An 18819-nucleotide genomic window follows, 5' to 3' on the forward strand; every position below is an offset into this window, starting at 1 on the left:
TCCAGCTAACTAACTACAAAGCTTTAAAAAGTCATGGTAGTCCGGCTAACTAACTACAGAAAAAAAAAAAAAGTCATGATAGTCCAGCTAACTAACTACAAAGCTTTAAAAAGTCATTGTAGTCCAGCTAACTAACTACAGAAAAAAAAGCCATGGTAGTCCGGCTAACTAACTACAGCTTTAAAAAAGTCATGAGAGTCCGGCTAACTAACTACAACTTTAGAAAAGTCATGATAGTCTGGCTAACTAACTACAGCTTAAAAAAAGTCATGATAGTCCGGCTAACTAACTACAACTTTAGAAAAGTCATGATAGTCTGGCTAACTAACTACAGCTTTAAAAAAGTCATGATAGTCTGGCTAACTAACTACAACTTTAAAAAAAAGTCATGATAGTCCGGCTAACTAACTACAACTTTAAAAAAGTCATGATAGTCTGACTAACTAACTACAACTTTAAAAAAGTCATGATAGTCTGTCTAACTAACTACAGCTTTAAAAAAGTCATGATAGTCTGGCTAACACTACAACTTTAAAAAAGTCATGATAGTCCGGCTAACTAACTACAGCTTTAAAAAAGTCATGATAGTCTGGCTAACTAACTACAGCTTTAAAAAAAAAAGTCATGATAGTCTGGCTAACTAACTACAGCTTTAAAAAAAGTCATGATAGTCTGGCTAACTAACTACAGCTTTAAAAAAGTCATGATAGTCTGGCTAACTAACTACAGCTTTAAAAAAAGTCATGATAGTACGGCTAACTAACTACAGCTTTAAAAAAGTCATGATAGTACGGCTAACTAACTACAGCTTTAAAAAAGTCATGATAGTCTGGCTAACTAACCACAGCTTTAAAAAAGTCATGATAGTCTGGCTAACTAACCACAGCTTTAAAAAAGTCATGATAGTCTGGCTAACTAACTACAGCTTTAAAAAAGTCATGATAGTCTGGCTAACTAACTACAGCTTTAAAAAAGTCATGATAGTACGGCTAACTAACTACAGCTTTAAAAAAGTCATGATAGTCTGGCTAACTAACTACAGCTTTAAAAAAGTCATGATAGTCTGGCTAACTAACTACAACTTTAGAAAAGTCATGATAGTACGGCTAACTAACTACAGCTTTAAAAAAGTCATGATAGTCCGGCTAACTAACTACAGCTTTAAAAAAAGTCATGGTAGTCTGGCTAACTAACTACAGCTTTAAAAAAGTCATGATAGTCCGGCTAACTAACTACAGCTTTAAAAAAGTCATGATAGTCCGGCTAACTAACTACAGCTTTAAAAAAAGTCATGATAGTCCGGCTAACTAACTACAACTTTAGAAAAGTCATGATAGTACGGCTAACTAACTACAGCTTTAAAAAAGTCATGATAGTCCGGCTAACTAACTACAGCTTTAAAAAAGTCATGATAGTCCGGCTAACTAACTACAGCTTATAAAAAGTCATGATAGTCTGGCTAACTAACTACAGCTTTAAAAAAGTCATGATAGTCTGGCTAACTAACTACAGCTTTAAAAAAGTCATGGTAGTCTGGCTAACTAACTACAGCTTTAAAAAAGTCATGATAGTCTGGCTAACTAGCTACAGCTTTAAAAAAGTCATGATAGTCTGGCTAACTAACTACAGCTTTAAAAAAAGTCATGATAGTCTGGCTAACTAACTACAGCTTTAAAAAAGTCATGATAGTCTGGCTAACTAACTACAGCTTTAAAAAAGTCATGAGAGTCCGGCTAACTAACTACAACTTTAGAAAAGTCATGATAGTCTGGCTAACTAACTACAGCTTTAAAAAAGTCATGATAGTCTGGCTAACTAACTACAACTTTAGAAAAGTCATGATAGTCTGGCTAACTAACTACAGCTTTAAAAAAGTCATGATAGTCCGGCTAACTAACTACAGCTTAAAAAAAGTCATGATAGTCCGGCTAACTAACTCCAGCTTAAACAAAAGTCATTGTAGTCCGGTTAACTAACTACAAAGCTTTAAAAAAGTCATGATAGTAGTCCGGTTAACTAACTACAAAGCTTTAAAAAGTAATGGTAGTCCGACTAACTAACTACAAAGCGTTAAAAAAGTAATGATAGTCCAGCTAACTAACTACAAAGCTTTAAAAAAGGCATGATAGTCCGGCTAACTAACTACAGCTTAAAAAAAAGTCATGATAGTCCGGCTAACTAACTACAGCTTAAGAAAAGTCATGCTAGTCCGGCTAACTAACTACAGCTTTAAAAAAAATAATGATAGCCTGGCTAACAAACTACAGCTTAAACAAAAGTGATGATAGTCCGGTTAACTAACTACAAAGCTTTAAAAAAGTCATGATAGTCCAGCTAACTAACTACAGAGCTTTAAAAAGTAATGATAGTCCGGTTAACTAACTACAAAGCTTTAAAAAGTAATGATAGTCCGGCTAACTAACTCCAGCTTTAGTCCGGCTAACTACAGCTTAAAAAATGTAGTGCAGTGTAGTAAATGGGGATAGGACATGCAACCGTCTATCTATCTATCTCTCTATATGTATACACAGTGTAAATACGTAGCTCAAAAACCCAGGCAAGAGGCACACACACACACACACACACACACACACATACACACACACAGAGAGAGACGCCTTCACACTAAGGCCGCTTCACATATTAAATGTCATTTATTGAATCTGGGCCACTTTAGTCCATTCTCCCCTGAAATGCAGCTGATCAATAGCAGTTTTATTAGCAACAGTTTAACCAGAGCCAGAGAAGGCCATGTAGCCAATTATCTCTCCAACCAGCGTGAGCAGACTGCACAACTCACTCCCTCCAACACCGCCTCGGACTTAACCTGGGCTGCTACTTGCTGTCTTTTTCAAACCATTCAGAGATGGGCCTCTCTGCATGTATGCAGGAATGGAAACTGCTCTGGGTTCAAGTTGGATGTTCATAAATAATAGTGAAAAGAGCATTCATGGTGTGGTTAAGATAAGGCAAAATCAAAGTAAAAGAGTTTGCTGTGATGTTAGAAGTGACCCGACAGTTCAGGGCACGCTGATTCATAATTTACTGTACAAGGGAACTCAACATACCCAGAGGACCCTAAGGAACCTGGTTGTGTGTGTGTGTGTGTGTGTGTGTTTGCCCACTCGCCCATACTAATCTACCATAAGCATATGTGCATCCATGTGTGCACGTGTGCTTATACAACTGCACTTGTTTGCCAACTCATCCATACCAACACGGCTGCTATAATGCTAGCAGTCAAAACTGCTATATATATATATATATATATACTGTGTATATATATATATACTGTAGATCTTGCAACGCTACAGAGATGGAGAGAGATACATTGAAGGGAACAGAGGGAGAGATAGTAAGAGTGTGTATCCACAGTGTATGCACTAAGCACTTCCTCATATCTTAAGAGGTGATGGAGAGACAGCAGAGGACAGGTGTGGAAAAGAGAATGGGCACCTCTAGTTTTCGCGCCGTTCTCTTGGTCCGTCCCACTGGAGCGACAGAAGAGGTCTGTCTGAGTTTCCTGCTGTGTGTGTGTGTGTGTGTGTGTGTCCTCCTTTTGGATCTCATTCTATTCAAATGCATGCTGACATGTACTGTAGGCCATATTCTGAGAAGAGAGGAGGAGGGGATTGATTGATTAATTGATTGAATTTATTTGACAAATTAAAAAATACAATACACCAACAAGCATAAATTATAAAATAATTCATCAGGATGTCACTATAAAGTCGTTAAACTTATTTCCATTGTGGTCCTGAGGTCTGGGCTGGCAGGCACAGTCATTTTGGGAAGACAGTGAAGCACATGGACACAGAGATTTTTGGACACAATTCTTTAACAGTAAAATCACATCAACATTTTTCTTGGAGCAGAGCTGCAGAATATCCAAATCAAATGTGCTGTTGTGGACATTGAAATGGAACAGACTGCAGAGCACTGTTAAAATCTAAACATCCTGATATGTTATAACTGCAACCGCATTGTATTGTATATTTCCTTTGTCACACATTTTCATATGTTGACGTTTGTTCTTTCTCAAATCTCTTGTGAAAAAAGTAATCTTGATCTGAATGAGACTACCTGATTAAATAAAGGCTAACGGATGAAAAAAAAAGACTCAAAGCCTTGCCTTGATCACCCACATGAGCTGTCTTGTCTGCACCCCCCCCCCCCCCCCCTCCCACACACACACACACCCTGTCCTGTCATTCTTCCTACTTTGTTAGCCTGTCAGCTGCTTTGTGACACTGTCTGGATCTCCACCATTGTGCACGTGTCTGTATGTAATTTTGTGTATTTGTCTGTGATCTGTGTGTGTGTGTGTGTGTGTGTGTGTGTGTGTGTGTATGTGTGTGTTTTGGCATGTTTCCTGCTCTTCTCATTGTCTCATTAGAGAGAACACACACTCCAGACATCACACATTGCAGCAGGGACCCATTTACATTGAAATGACAACACGCGCGCGCCACACACACACACACACACACACACACACACACACACACACACACACACACACACACACACACACACACACACACACTCTACATGACATAGCACACACTTGTGATATGCATGCATATACAGACACACAAAACGGACACAAAGACACAGATTGATAGGTTCCTCCTGATCTATAAGCCGCAGCATATTGAATGATTCCTCTAATAGTTTGCTGGAGATAATACCTCTTCTTCTTCTCCTTAATGTTCCCAAACAGCTTTCATGGCTTCCTAGTTCCTACGTCTGCTTTCATCTCCCTCCTGTCACCATTTTCACTATCCTCAGTCAGTCAGCACACGTATGCCAATGAGTCTCTTTGTGGAAGTGCTTGTGTGTCTGGATGTGTGTGTGCGCGCGCCGCATGTGTGTGTGTGTGTGTGTGTGTATTTGTGTGTGTGTTTGTGCGACTGCCACCTCCCTCCCAGCTCCCTCCCTCTCTCACACACACACACACACACACACACACACACACACACACACACACACACACACACACACACACACACACACACACACACAGACACACACACACACACACACACACACACTTTCTTTCTCCAGCGTAAACCCTCTCTCTCTCTCTCTCTCTGATATACATAGCAATGACCCCTGTCTCAGTCATGCCGGCACCATGCTGTGAATTCCATCTAAGCAGAAAAACAAGTGGAGATTGTTATGCAAATGGCTATGTGGTGGGCCTTGTGCAGAAAAAATAAGCTATGTTTGTATCCTTATGTGTGTGTGTGTCTGTTGGGTGGCGGTGAGAGAGAGAGAGAGAATAAGAGGGGGAAGGAGATACAGAAACGGAGAGAGAGAGAGAGGGGAGGGGAGGGGAGGGGGGAGTCAAAAGCGAGAAAGCAAAACAAAAAAGATGGAGGGAGAAGGGACATGATAAAGAGGCTGCGGACACAAAGAGGATGGTGTGGCGTGATAAAAATGCTGTTTTGAATGTATGTTTACAGGAATAAAATCTGCCATACGCAGGCAGATACCTGCTTTCTCCATATAAGGCGTCTCGTGTGTGTGCGTGTGTGTGTGTGTGTGTGTGTGTGTGTGTGTGTGTTCTTGTATCTTAGTGAGGACCAAGTTGAGGTTTTAAACCTGGGAAGTGGGGACATTTTGGCCGGTCCTCACTTTCTCACACACCTTCAATGGGCTGTTTGGAGGTTAAGACTTGGTTTTAAGGGGTTAGGGTTAGGCATTTAGCTGTGATGCTTAAGGTTAGCAGCTACAGTATTAATGCATTAATTATATCAATGAATGTCCTCCGTAGCATAGCTGTGTGTGTGTGTGTGTGTGTGTGTGTGTGCGTGTGTGTGTGTGTGTGTGCGTGTGTGTGTGTGTGTGTGTGTGTGTCTGTGTGTGTGCGCGCGCAATATGCAAATTGGTCTCTTTCAGTGTTGTGTGTGTGTTTGCATTATGTTTGTGTGTGTCTAATGTGCATGTTTGTGTAACTGCTGACTCTCTCTGTCACCCGCTCTACCAATATAGACAGACACACACACACACACACACACACACACACACACACACACACACACACACACACACACACACACACACACACACACACACAGCATGATGAGCTGGGAGGTAATGAAGGGAAATAGCAGGTCAGTTACTGTTTAATTGTCATTGCACTTCATTGGGAACACATCAATCCAGCATTGCTTCACTGAGCAGAAAACAATGGCCGCGCACAATGCGCACGCACAGACACACACACACACACACACACACACACACACACACACACATACATAGCGAGAACGCACACACCTTTGTTTGTGTGTGTGTGTGTGTGTGTGTGTGTATGTGTGTGTATGTGTGTGTTAATGTGCACAGTTGCATCCCAGTGCCCACATGCAAAATGACAAATGCATGCACATGTGTACTGTATGTGGCTGTTCTCATTCACTGTTCATACTAAAACTTATGCACAGTAAAGCAGGGTCTGGATTAAGCAGCACTGTCGAGTTGCAGCAAAATGGCAGTTTGACAGTTTGTGTTGTACTTTGAAAGTTGTTGTTTTTTAAATCAAATTGCACATTATCAGCTTTATTTTAGCATTCAAAAGTAGCGCGATACCCCATCCTGCCTGTTCATTGGCTAATGAGTCACGCATTTTGGTCCTCGGCTGACGCCACACTCTCTCTAAATTGTTCTGATCTCAACCATAAGTCACAACATTATTTAAGCCTAACCTAGTTTAGTTTAGGTTATTTTGTTAGTAGGCTACATAGTAAAATCAAGAGCAAACCAACTGATACAAAAGGATGATAAGATTGTGCAGGTGCAGACACATGAAACCCTAATGGGCTTATGTGAGGTATCTTACCTAAGAAATTAAACCAGTATTAACAACAATTACATCAAAACATAACACACACACACGCACGCCATGCACACGCACACACACACACACACACACACACACACACACACACACACATACACACACACGTTCTCCCTCACACTCTCGCTCACTCTCTTTCTCAGTCTCCCTCTTTCTTGTACACACACACACACACACACACACACACACACACACACACACACACACACACACACACACACACACACACACACACACACACACTTTCTCCCTCACACTCTTTCTCAGTCTCCCTCTTTCTTGTGCACACACACACACACACACACACACTCGCACAGACACTTGATCGCTATCCAACAATGTCATCAATTATTAGGTCTGCTTTATGAAACTCCGCTGCAACTGGCCACCAAAACAGTGTGCGCAGCTCTTCATAGTGGACACTGATCTACAGTGTGCACAGCTCTTCATAGTGGACACTGATCTACAGTGTGCACAGCTCTTCATAGTGGACACTGATCTACAGTGTGCACAGCTCTTCATAGTGGACACTGATCTACAGTGTGCACAGCTCTTCATAGTGGACACTGATCTACAGTGTGCACAGCTCTTCATAGTGGACACTGATCTACAGTGTGCACAGCTCTTCATAGTGGACACTGATCTACAGTGTGCACAGCTCTTCATAGTGGACACTGATCTACAGTGTGCACAGCTCTTCATAGTGGACACTGATCCCTCTCCTTTGGTTGCTTTGTCTTGAATGAAGGTTGCATCAGTTTACATCAGCAGCCACAGTGCCAGTGCTGGACGCCCCCCTCACCCAATGTACCACCACTCTTAAGAGGAGTGAGAGATCACATCCCCCTGAGTCTTTACCCTCTTCGCACCAGTTACCTGTTACTTTTCACAATGCATTTATTTATTTATTTATTTATTTTTGGGTGTTTTAACCCCATGTCAGCCAGGAGTCAATGAATCAAAGTGAAAGTCTGTGGAAGACAGATATTTCCATGTATTTTCAAGTATTCACAGGCACAATACGAACGGTATGAATAAGATGATATGTACTCGGCAGATAACTGTGGTAGCCATTTAAATCAGCTTTCAAGTTGACAGTAATGACATCTAAAATGATGTGACATTAGTTCAGGTTAGTCCATATCAGAGAGCCAGATTCTCCGCAGAACTACCACAGCTGCTACTACTACTACTACTACTATTACCACTACTACTACTACTACTGAACTTTTAATACTACATTTTAATATAAATAATAATAATTTAATACTAATAATAACACTGTTTTTCCATAGAAAAGTGGATGAGAAACATTAGCACACACATCACACAGCAAAGCGGAATGCAAATGAGTGACATATCTGTAATAACAATGCAGAAGCAACGGTGAACAGCGCGCTTTACAGAGGCCCCGCCCCCGCAGGAGGAGAGGGAGAAAAAATCCAGTCTCTATTTTCATTTTCAAGCTCCACCAAATTCCCATCATAATTATGTCAATATCCCTCCAAATGCAAACACTTCCAATCCTGACAGAAAGTAATATGGTGAAAGGCCATTAAAAATGAGCCCCCCCAAACCACACACACACACACACACACACACACACACACACACACACACACACACACACACACACACACACACACACACACACACACACACACACACACACACACACACACACGTGCACACACCAATCACCTCCTCACTTGCCCCCACCCTCCCCCCAATAAAACTTTTGGCAGGCCTGAGCTGTTGTAATTGGCAGCCGGTTGCCGTGCCGATAGACTCCCCTCAGTCCTACGGGTCAAGAGTAATTTACTGAGCCGCTAAACGCCACTAGTTTCTCTCCCCCCCCCCCCTCCCTCCCCAGCCCACCTCCCCCCCCCACCCTCTCTCTCTCTCTCCTTGTTTTTTTCTCTCCCTGTGCGGCGTCCATATTGGAATTCCCATCCAGGCTGTATTACAAGGCGAGATGATGGCTTAATCCCTTGTTAATTAGGGACAACATCTCCGGCAGCTGAGGCTAAAAGCGGAAGGCGAGCCACATCCAGACAGAGATGCCAGGGCTCTGGCCCGAGCTCACCACGGGCCCCAGTCAGGAGAGAGCTGGCCCAGCCTCAGAGAGCTGGCCAGAGACGTGTGTGTGTGTGTGTGTGTGTGTGTGTGTGTGTTTGTGTGTGTGTTGTGTGTGTGTGTGTGTGTGTGTGTGTGTGTGTGTGTGTGTGTGTGTTTGGGGGGGGGGTGGGGGGGTTGGAGGAGGCTTGAAAGGTGCTGCTGCGTAATCCTCTGCTGATGGCTCTTCTGGGCTAATGGAGCTTGGGCCACCGGGCACATGCTGCTGTCGGCTTGGCACCGGCCCACTTCCTCAACCCGGGTCAGGTCTTGCTTGTGTGTGTGTGTGTGTGTGTGTGTGTGTGTGTGTGTGTGTGTGTGTTCAGCGGTTGTTTGGAGTGGAGCATTGTTCGCCTGCTCTGATAGGCCCGCGTCGTTCATTTTGGCTGGTTAGCGTAGAGTAAAAAAATTGCTCTTTTATTGTGATTGATTTGACCGTGCTTCGGTTGCCAGGTCTGCAGCGATGTGTGTGTGTGTGCACACGTGTGTGTGTGTGTGTGTGTGTGTATGTGTGTGTGTGTGCACGCGCGTGTGTTTACGTGCAGGTTTGCTCATCTCATCATCTGCTTCTCCCCACATCTCCCACTATATACACAAAGCAAATCCTCCGTCGCACTCGAACATACAAACAAAACAGATTCAATCGTCATATAGAGCCTAACTGTCTCTGGACGCGTCTCGAGTCGGAATCGTCCCGAGAAACGCACAGGTTAACCGGGGGGGGAGATGAGAGGGGAGGCTGCAGTAACGCACAGGTTAACCGGGGGGGAGATCAGAGGGGAGGCTGCAGTAACGCACAGGTTAACCGGGGGGGGAGATCAGAGGGGAGGCTGCAGTAACGCACAGGTTAACCGGGGGGGAGATCAGAGGGGAGGCTGCAGTAACGCACAGGTTAACCGGGGGGGGAGATGAGAGGGGAGGCTGCAGTAACGCACAGGTTAACCGGGGGGGGAGATGAGAGGGGAGGCTGCAGTAACGCACAGGTTAACCGGGGGGGGAGATGAGAGGGGAGGCTGCAGTAACGCACAGGTTAACCGGGGGGGAGATCAGAGGGGAGGCTGCAGTAACGTACAGGTTAACTGGGGGGGGAGAGCAGAGGGGAGGCTGCAGTAACGCACAGGTTAACTGGGGGGGAGAGCAGAGGGGAGGCTGCAGTAACGCACAGGTTAACTGGGGGGGAGAGCAGAGGGGAGGCTGCAGTAACGCACAGGTTAACTGGGGGGGAGAGCAGAGGGGAGGCTGCAGTAACGTACAGGTTAACCGGGGGGGAGAGCAGAGGGGAGGCTGCAGTAACGCACAGGTTAACTGGGGGGGAGAGCAGAGGGGAGGCTGCAGTAACGCACAGGTTAACTGGGGGGGAGAGCAGAGGGGAGGCTGCAGTAACGTACAGGTTAACCGGGGGGGAGAGCAGAGGGGAGGCTGCAGTAACGTACAGGTTAACTGGGGGGGAGAGCAGAGGGGAGGCTGCAGTAACGTACAGGTTAACCGGGGGGGAGAGCAGAGGGGAGGCTGCAGTAACGTACAGGTTAACCGGGGGGGAGATCAGAGGGGAGGCTGCAGTAACGCACAGGTTAACTGGGGGGGAGAGCAGAGGGGAGGCTGCAACCAGACTTGCCACCATGAAAAGTGGGGGCGGGTAAAAAAAAAAGCAATGAAAAGTGCATCTTCTTCTTACGTTTCCTTTCCTGGTGGCCACAAAAGCCTATTTATTTGGGGAGCTGCATTTTCCACTGGCTAAGTGTTGGACTGTAGCAGAGTGCATTATAAATACAGCCCCCCACCCCCCACACACCCCCTCTAGACTCCCGGGGAGCTCCAAACACGAGGTAATTATCCACCACCGTACCGCCTGCTGCTTCACTACCTGTGTGTCCAGCACCACTAGAGGGAAGGAGGGATGGACAGAGAGAGAGAGGGAGGGAGGGAGGGAGGGAGGGAGGGAGGGAGGGGTGCTGCTGGATGGAAATGGAGAGGGATCAAGGTAGAAGGACAGAGGGTGTGAAGTGGGGGGGGGGAGAGGGGCGGACAGAGCAGGGGGGAGGAGAGGGGGAGAGCAGGGGGGGAGGAGAGGGGGAGAGCAGGGGGGAGGGGAGGGGGGATGCATGGAAATGAGGGGACAGAGAGTGAGAGAAGGAGTGAGATGAAGGAAACGGAGATGTCTGATGGCCTATTTAAAGGGACAGTGCACCTCACTGTCTTGACATTACCTGTCAAGCATAGTATTGTGAATGTGAGTGAGGGGGGACACACACACACACATGTGTGCGCGCGTGCGCGCACACACACACACATACAGATGTACGCACACACACACACACACGCACGTGAGCGCGTGCACACACACACACATACAGATGTACGCACACACACACACACATGCACAGTTACAGTACATGCAAATGCACCATCACATCTGCTGGTTTCAGAAGGCGACATTTAAGACTTTTCAATACCCTTTTTTCTTGCTGAGTGGAATTTAATTTAAGAGCAATTGAATAACCAAAGGAAAATAGATTTTAAAATAAAAACTCTTTCTGAATCTATAAGCGGTCAGGATAAGAAAGAGGACAGCAGGGTAATTATTGTTATAGTACTTTGAGGGTGGTTTCACACCGGGTCCGGCTAGTTTGATCAGTGTGAACGTTTGCAAGCCAACTAGGTGCATATCGCCACCTATGGGAGTCAGTCTGTAGATACGCAAGTGTTCCTGGACATGGAACACATTTGTAATGTGAAAGCTGACCAGTCGGGGAGAGGGGAGGGGGGGGGAATCATACTCGGGCACGAAACGATAGCAATCCTTCCCAGTGTGAAAACGCCCTTAGTCTGTGTTTAGTAAAGCAGTATTTAACACATTTGAATACTTTGTAAGGGCTTACATTGAGCTCACTTAGTCCTGCAGTACAGTAACTGGGTTTCCATCCAAATGTATCGCATAATTCAAGCGAATTTTGTGAAAATCCGCAAAATAAAATGCGAATTTATGCATGTTTCCATTCAGTTTTGTTTAGCGAGTTTTGGGAGTCGGCAGGTTGAGCAGTCGGTGGCGCTTCTCGTCAGGAGGAGGCGTAACGTGCCTGTGTGCCTGTAAGAGATCTCTATCAGCGGAGACCTGCTTTGATTGAGTCATCACCGTCATCGTCATCGTCGTAAAGTCGCCTTCAAAGCATGATGTTAGATTATAACGAACTAGTTGTGTGGCTTAGCCTTCCCAAATGTTGAGGGTCGTTTTTTAGAATTTAATACATAGAATTGGGAATGTTACATTCAATTTCATTCAGACTGCCTGGCGCTAATCGCCACCATTTCCCCCCGGAGTAGCATAAAGCGGAAGTGAAGTCACATCTGGTAGTCATCGTTAATTCGCAAAATCTGTTTCCATTGCAAAAGTTCGCATCTTCCTACTGTCGATACGCTGATAAATCCACCCCCTCCAAGCGTAAAAACATTTATGCGATATTCCGACCTTTATTCGAATTTCTGGTGTTTCCATTCAAGTTTATATTCGCATTTTGGGTAAATGCGAATATCCAGAGGTGGATGGAAACCCAGTTAGTGTGTCTTTACAAACTAACTCAAATAACCTTTCGAGCCTTTGAATGGCTGCATAGGTTTGAAATAAATGTGTCCAACTAATAGCTCAGTCCCAATGACACAGAACAAATGTGGCCAATTTACACAGTCGTCAAGCGTCAAGGGCAAGTATTGGATTGTCCCTCTATTCTAATGTAATGCTTTCAGGAAATGTCAGTGCAAATTGCTGTCTGTGCTTTGTCAGTCACTGTAAACAGGAAGGGCTTGACTGAGATGCCGTTTTGGAAGCCAATATTTAATGTGCCAATGTTCAATATCTTAAAGTTTAGCCCCCCCCCCCATGGCATTTCCTCTATAATTGCTTGCACATATACATTGCTGACAAAATGCTACAAATAGTTTGTTAGTGGTAGAATGAGTTGAAGAAATAAAACTAGGTACACATGTGACAAAATCATCATGATGGTACTATAACCCGCTACAGTAGTACACAGATAAACCGAGCGAGTGTATTTTCTCTTCATCTTGACCAAATAAAATGCTGCCCATTCTCTTTACTACAACACAGTAAAAAAAAGCCCTATGAAAATGAAGGGAGAGAAGGAGAGAGAGAATGAAAATGAAGGGAGAGAAGGAGAGAGAGAGAATGAAAAAGAAGCTGTGTGCCCTTGCAGCTCACCCTGTTAAAGTGTCTTTATTAGGAGTCAGGGACTGATCACACCGCTAAGTGACCCGCCAAGGTCAGCGCGAAGGGCAGCGCCAGTAATTAGCATGCTCTTTGGTGCGGCTGGGCTGCGCTCTGCTTCGGCGACATTAGTATGCTTCTCTATGGGACCGAGGGGTTACGCTAAGCTACACTGGCCATTAGTATGCTTCTCTATGGGACCGAGGGGTTACGCTAAGCTACACTGGACATTAGCATGCCCGCACCTCAGTTGTGCGGGGCTGTGTTCATCATTAGTCTGGCCCATCTAGGGGTGGAGTGAGGGTCAACCTGCCCAAACCCAGTTACCCACCTTTGTACCTGTCGAAACCCAGTTACCCACCTTTGTACCTGTCGAAACCCAGTTACCCACCTTTGTACTAGGGGTGGGAGAAAAAAATCGATTCACCTAAGTATCGCGATTTTTAATGTCACGATTTTTTGAATCGATCTTTTATTCCAGAATCGATAATCGCAAAAGAAAAAAAAAAAAAAAAAATTTTTTTTTTTTTTTTTTTTTTGGTGTGCCCGCAGTCAGGCCACTCACTGAACAGCAGGCCAGGCGCCGCCTACTGGTTTACTAGTGGTTTTATTACTTTATTAGTTAGTCTGAAGTAATAATTACACTTCAGGGTTAAAGTGGGTGCATCTCATTGTAAAATTGGACTTGGCCCAAATTGGGCTTCAAACGGCCCAAATTGGGCTTCAAACGACCCAAATTGAGCTTCAATCAGCCCAAATTGGGCTTCAAACTACCCACATTGAGCTTCAAACAGCCCAAATTGGGCTTCAAACGGCCCAAATTTCACGCGGGTCGGCCCATATCGGCCTGGCCTGCTTGGTATCTAATGCCCGGCCTGAATTATGATCCCAGTCCGCCCCTGTTTTTAACTATATCGCCCAGCCCTACTCATGATATAATATACAGTCTCTAGTGTATGATTCAACTTTTCCCATGTTCTAACCTAGTGTAAAAAAGCAAACAAACTGAAAAAAGAAAGGAAAAAAAGAAACAAAAATCGCAATAAATCGTAATATCGAATCGCAATAATCGTAGAATCGCAATACTTAAGAATCGCAATATATATCGAATCGGCACCCAAGTATCGTGATAGTATCGAATCGGGAGATAAGTGAATCGGCACAGCCCTACTTTGTACCTGTCGAAACCCAGTTACCCACCTTTGTACCTGCCGAAACCCAGTTACCCACCTTTGTACCTGTCGAAACCCAGTTACCCACCTTTGTACCTGTCGAAACCCAGTTACCCACCTTTGTACCTGTCGAAACCCAGTTACCCACCTTTGTACCTGTCGAAACCCAGTTACCCACCTTTGTACCCACGAAACCCAGTTACCCACCTTTGTACCTGTCGAAACCCAGTTACCCACCTTTGTACCTGTCGAAACCCAGTTACCCACCTTTGTACCTGTCGAAAACCCAGTTACCCACCTTTGTACCTGTCGAAACCCAGTTACCCACCTTTGTACCTGCCAAAACCCAGTTACCCACCTTTGTACCTGCCGAAACCCGGTGATGTCATGCTGAAACAGCAGGTGTAAATACGTACACTATACAGTCAACTCTAACCAACAAAACGCCCACATATTTAAAAACAACTGCCTTCCCCCGGAATCAGATCAAACTGCGTTGCTCTCCCTGACTGATCTCCCATTGGTTTACAATAAGAGAGCAATTATTGGTTTACTTTTGGTTTTACTTTTTGACGCATTATGTCCTGCCCTCCTGTATCAACAGCAAATTCATAAACGTGAAGATGTCCTTTCATGGGGTTCTTTCATCCCAACTCAGCCTTGGCTAGAAAAGCACACATAACATCTATTGTGTCTTTTACGAAGCAATGTGTAATGCACTCACTAAATACACTCAGTGGTTGTTTCCGCACGACGATGAAGCCATAGTTGATCTTTTCATATACAGTACACAGCTGTGTCGGCTGTAAGGTGGCGCACTGAGCTATACGCTCACTATCAGTATGCCTCTACCATCCTCCGCTAAGCATTAATATGCACCTCATCGGGCGGGTCCAGCGCTGGGCTTCCGCTACGCTAACCATTGTTCCGCCACAATCAAATTAGCAGCGCGGATGAAGGCCTGAGCTCTGTGACCTCCACAGGCCCCTGAGTTCTGTGACCTCCACAGACCCAGAGCTCTGTGACCTCCACAGGCCCAGCTGAGCTCTGTGACCTCCACAGACCCAGAGCTCTGTGACCTCCACAGACCCAGAGCTCTGTGACCTCCACAGGCCCAGCTGAGCTCTGTGACCTCCACAGGCCCAGAGCTCTGTGACCTCCACAGACCCAGAGCTCTGTGACCTCCACAGGCCCTGAGCTCTGTGACCTCCACAGGCCCAGCTGAGCTCTGTGACCTCCACAGGCCCAGAGCTCTGTGACCTCCACAGGCCCAGAGCTCTGTGACCTCCACAGACCCAGAGCTCTGTGACCTCCACAGGCCCAGCTGAGCTCTGTGACCTCCACAGACCCAGAGCTCTGTGACCTCCACAGGCCCAGAGCTCTGTGACCTCCACAGACCCAGAGCTCTGTGACCTCCACAGGCCCAGCTGAGCTCTGTGACCTCCACAGGCCCAGAGCTCTGTGACCTCCACAGGCCCAGAGCTCTGTGACCTCCACAGACCCAGAGCTCTGTGACCTCCACAGACCCAGAGCTCTGTGACCTCCACAGACCCAGAGCTCTGTGACCTCCACAGACCCAGAGCTCTGTGACCTCCACAGGCCCAGCTGAGCTCTGTGACCTCCACAGACCCAGAGCTCTGTGACCTCCACAGACCCAGAGCTCTGTGACCTCCACAGGCCCAGAGCTCTGTGACCTCCACAGACCCAGAGCTCTGTGACCTCCACAGGCCCAGAGCTCTGTGACCTCCACAGACCCACAGCTCTGTGACCTCCACAGACCCAGAGCTCTGTGACCTCCACAGGCCCAGCAGCTTCCCAGCGACACCTCCAAGAAATGACAAAAGAAAGATCTGAGCGTCTTTGGGGGGGTGGGGGGGGTTTCACATACTGATTTCTGATTATGTTTTGTGGCTCTGGCTTTTTTATTTTATTTATATATTTACCCGCTTGGAGGTAATTGAGATGAGGTGTTGACTGTGATATGCGAGGGAAAGATGAAAAAGATGACCCCCCCCCCACGACCACCACCACCACCACCACGCACACGTTAACTTGCCGTTGATGCTGAGTGATGGAGGAAGACAAAGGACCTACACTCTGTGTGTGTGTGTGTGTGTGTGTGTGTGTGTGTGTGTATGTATTTTTTTTGTGTGTATTATATCCCAATCCCCCCCGCGTGACTACAGTCACTACTGTCATGCTCGGGCATTGGCAGTCAGCTCGTCCCTCCCCGGATCCCCCTGGACCGGTCCTCCCTCTCCTCCTCCCCTCCTCTCCTCCCTCTCCTCCTCTCCTCCATCTCCTCCTCCCCTCATCATCACCTCTCGTCCACACTGCTCTGATTTAGTGTGATCAGATGTGAGAGCCGACGCCTGCTGCTGTTGTTAATGCACAGCGGCCGCTCCACATAATAGCTGCCCCTGTGCTGCACCAACTCCTACTCTGCCGTGGGAGGGCCATGAATCAGGTGGCAACTAGAGAGAGAGAGAGAGAGAGAGAGAGAGAGAGAGAGAGAGAGAGAGAGAGAGAGAGAGAGAGAGAGAGAGAGAGAGAGAGAGAGAGAGAGAGAGAGAGAGAGAGAGAGAGAGAGAGGTGGGACATTAGATATGCGCCATAACAATATTTACAGTCCCAATAGTGATGGAAATAGCCCCTTTCCTCCCGATTAATGTTTCCTATGCTTCCCTCCCCCCCCCCGCCACCCCGCAGCCAAATCAAGTGAAATGTATATGGGGAGGTTGGAGGAAAGGAGACGTTATCACCGGGGACTTCTCTACCCCGGAGCCCGACTGACCCCGTGGATTCGATACGGATCGGCGAGGGTTCGTCACGGAAGGAACGTGGCAAAGAAATCACATCGTGCAATTACTCTGTGGATGACTGCAGATCAGGTGGCAGAGGGAAAACGAGAGAGAGAGCAGGAGAGAGAGGGAGAGAGAGAGAGAAGGCTGAAGCATGGAAGTTCATGTCCTGTAATTTACAAACATGTTAAAATGGATACCTTGACACAGTTTGAATTTTACTCTCTTGTTTTGTTCAGCACGTATCACATTGTGGATAAGATTGTCGGGGGCGGTGCTTATGGGCGCTTAGCTGAAAAGCAGCTTGTTAGCATCGTTAAGGTTCTGTATTCAAACTAATAGGCTAGTGACACGGACACACAGGGAAACCAAGTGCCAAATTTGAGAGGAAAACTAATAGACTAAAATCCATGCTGTCACTGTATGGAACAGTTACGACTGTATACGCCTCACTGCATGCCTTAAGTCTCGATCCCTGAAGCCTAAAGATCAAGTCAAAAATCTTGGCGTTATTATTGATTCCGATCTCAACTTTAACTCCCACATTAAGTCAATCAGAAAATCAGCTTTTTATCATCCTAAAAATATAGCAAGAATTACGGGCTACATGTCCAGACAGGATCTAGAAAAACTAATTCACGCCTTCATCTATACTAGGTTAGACTACTGCAATAGCCTTTTCTCTGGTCTCTCCAAAAAAGAACTTAGGCAACTTCAACTCATTCAGAATGCTGCTGCTAGAGTTCTAACGAAGACTAAGAAAGCTGATCATATCACTCCAGTTCTTAAGTCCTTACACTGGTTGCCAGTGTGTCATAGAATAGATTTTAAAATACTGTTATTAGTCTATAAATCACTTAACGGCCTAGGCCCAAAATACATAGCTGAATTGCTCCCATGCTACGAACCGTCTAGAACTCTTAGGTCAACAGGGTCCAGCTTATTCACTGTCCCTAGGATCAATTCAAATCATGGGAAGGCTGCATTTACCCACTATGCTTCTGCTAGCTGGAACAAATTGCCTGAAGACCTCAGATCTGCCCCAACGTTACTTATTTTTAAAAATAGACTAAAGACTTTTATGTTTACCGTCGCTTTTAACTGCTGACAGCTGTTTCTATTGTAATTAATTACTGCTAAAAACTGCAGGTCGGGGGGATGGTTCCGTAATACGGATATACTCACAAGAGGGTGAGGTGATGCGTCAGGAGGGACGCCTATTATGCAAACCCAATGAGTCCTCTATAAGTTTTTAGCTCTTTTTGCAACTGCTGCGCCTGTTGCTTAATGCACTTTTTATACTCTTTTTTTTAAGTTTCGTTGTGATGCTTGTAAATGTCCATTTTATTCTCTTCTTTGATTCTTTTATTTTCCTGTCAACCATTTTATGTGAAGCACTTTGAATTGCCTCTGTGTATGAAATGTGCTATACAAATAAACTTGACTTGACTATACAGTAAGGCATTTTGCTTGCCTAACGTCCCACCATGATACATGAAACCATAACATGTCTGGAACTCTCTGCCCCTCAATATCAGAAACTCGGACTCACTCACCTCCTTCAAAACCCAACTCAAATCCCACCTCTTCAAAACAGCCTACAATATCTGACTTCTACCTCTAACCACCATTCCATCTCTGCAATCTATT

Source organism: Poromitra crassiceps (assembly GCF_964638095.1).
Source record: "Poromitra crassiceps genome assembly, chromosome: 14".
Taxonomy (NCBI): domain Eukaryota; kingdom Metazoa; phylum Chordata; class Actinopteri; order Beryciformes; family Melamphaidae; genus Poromitra; species Poromitra crassiceps.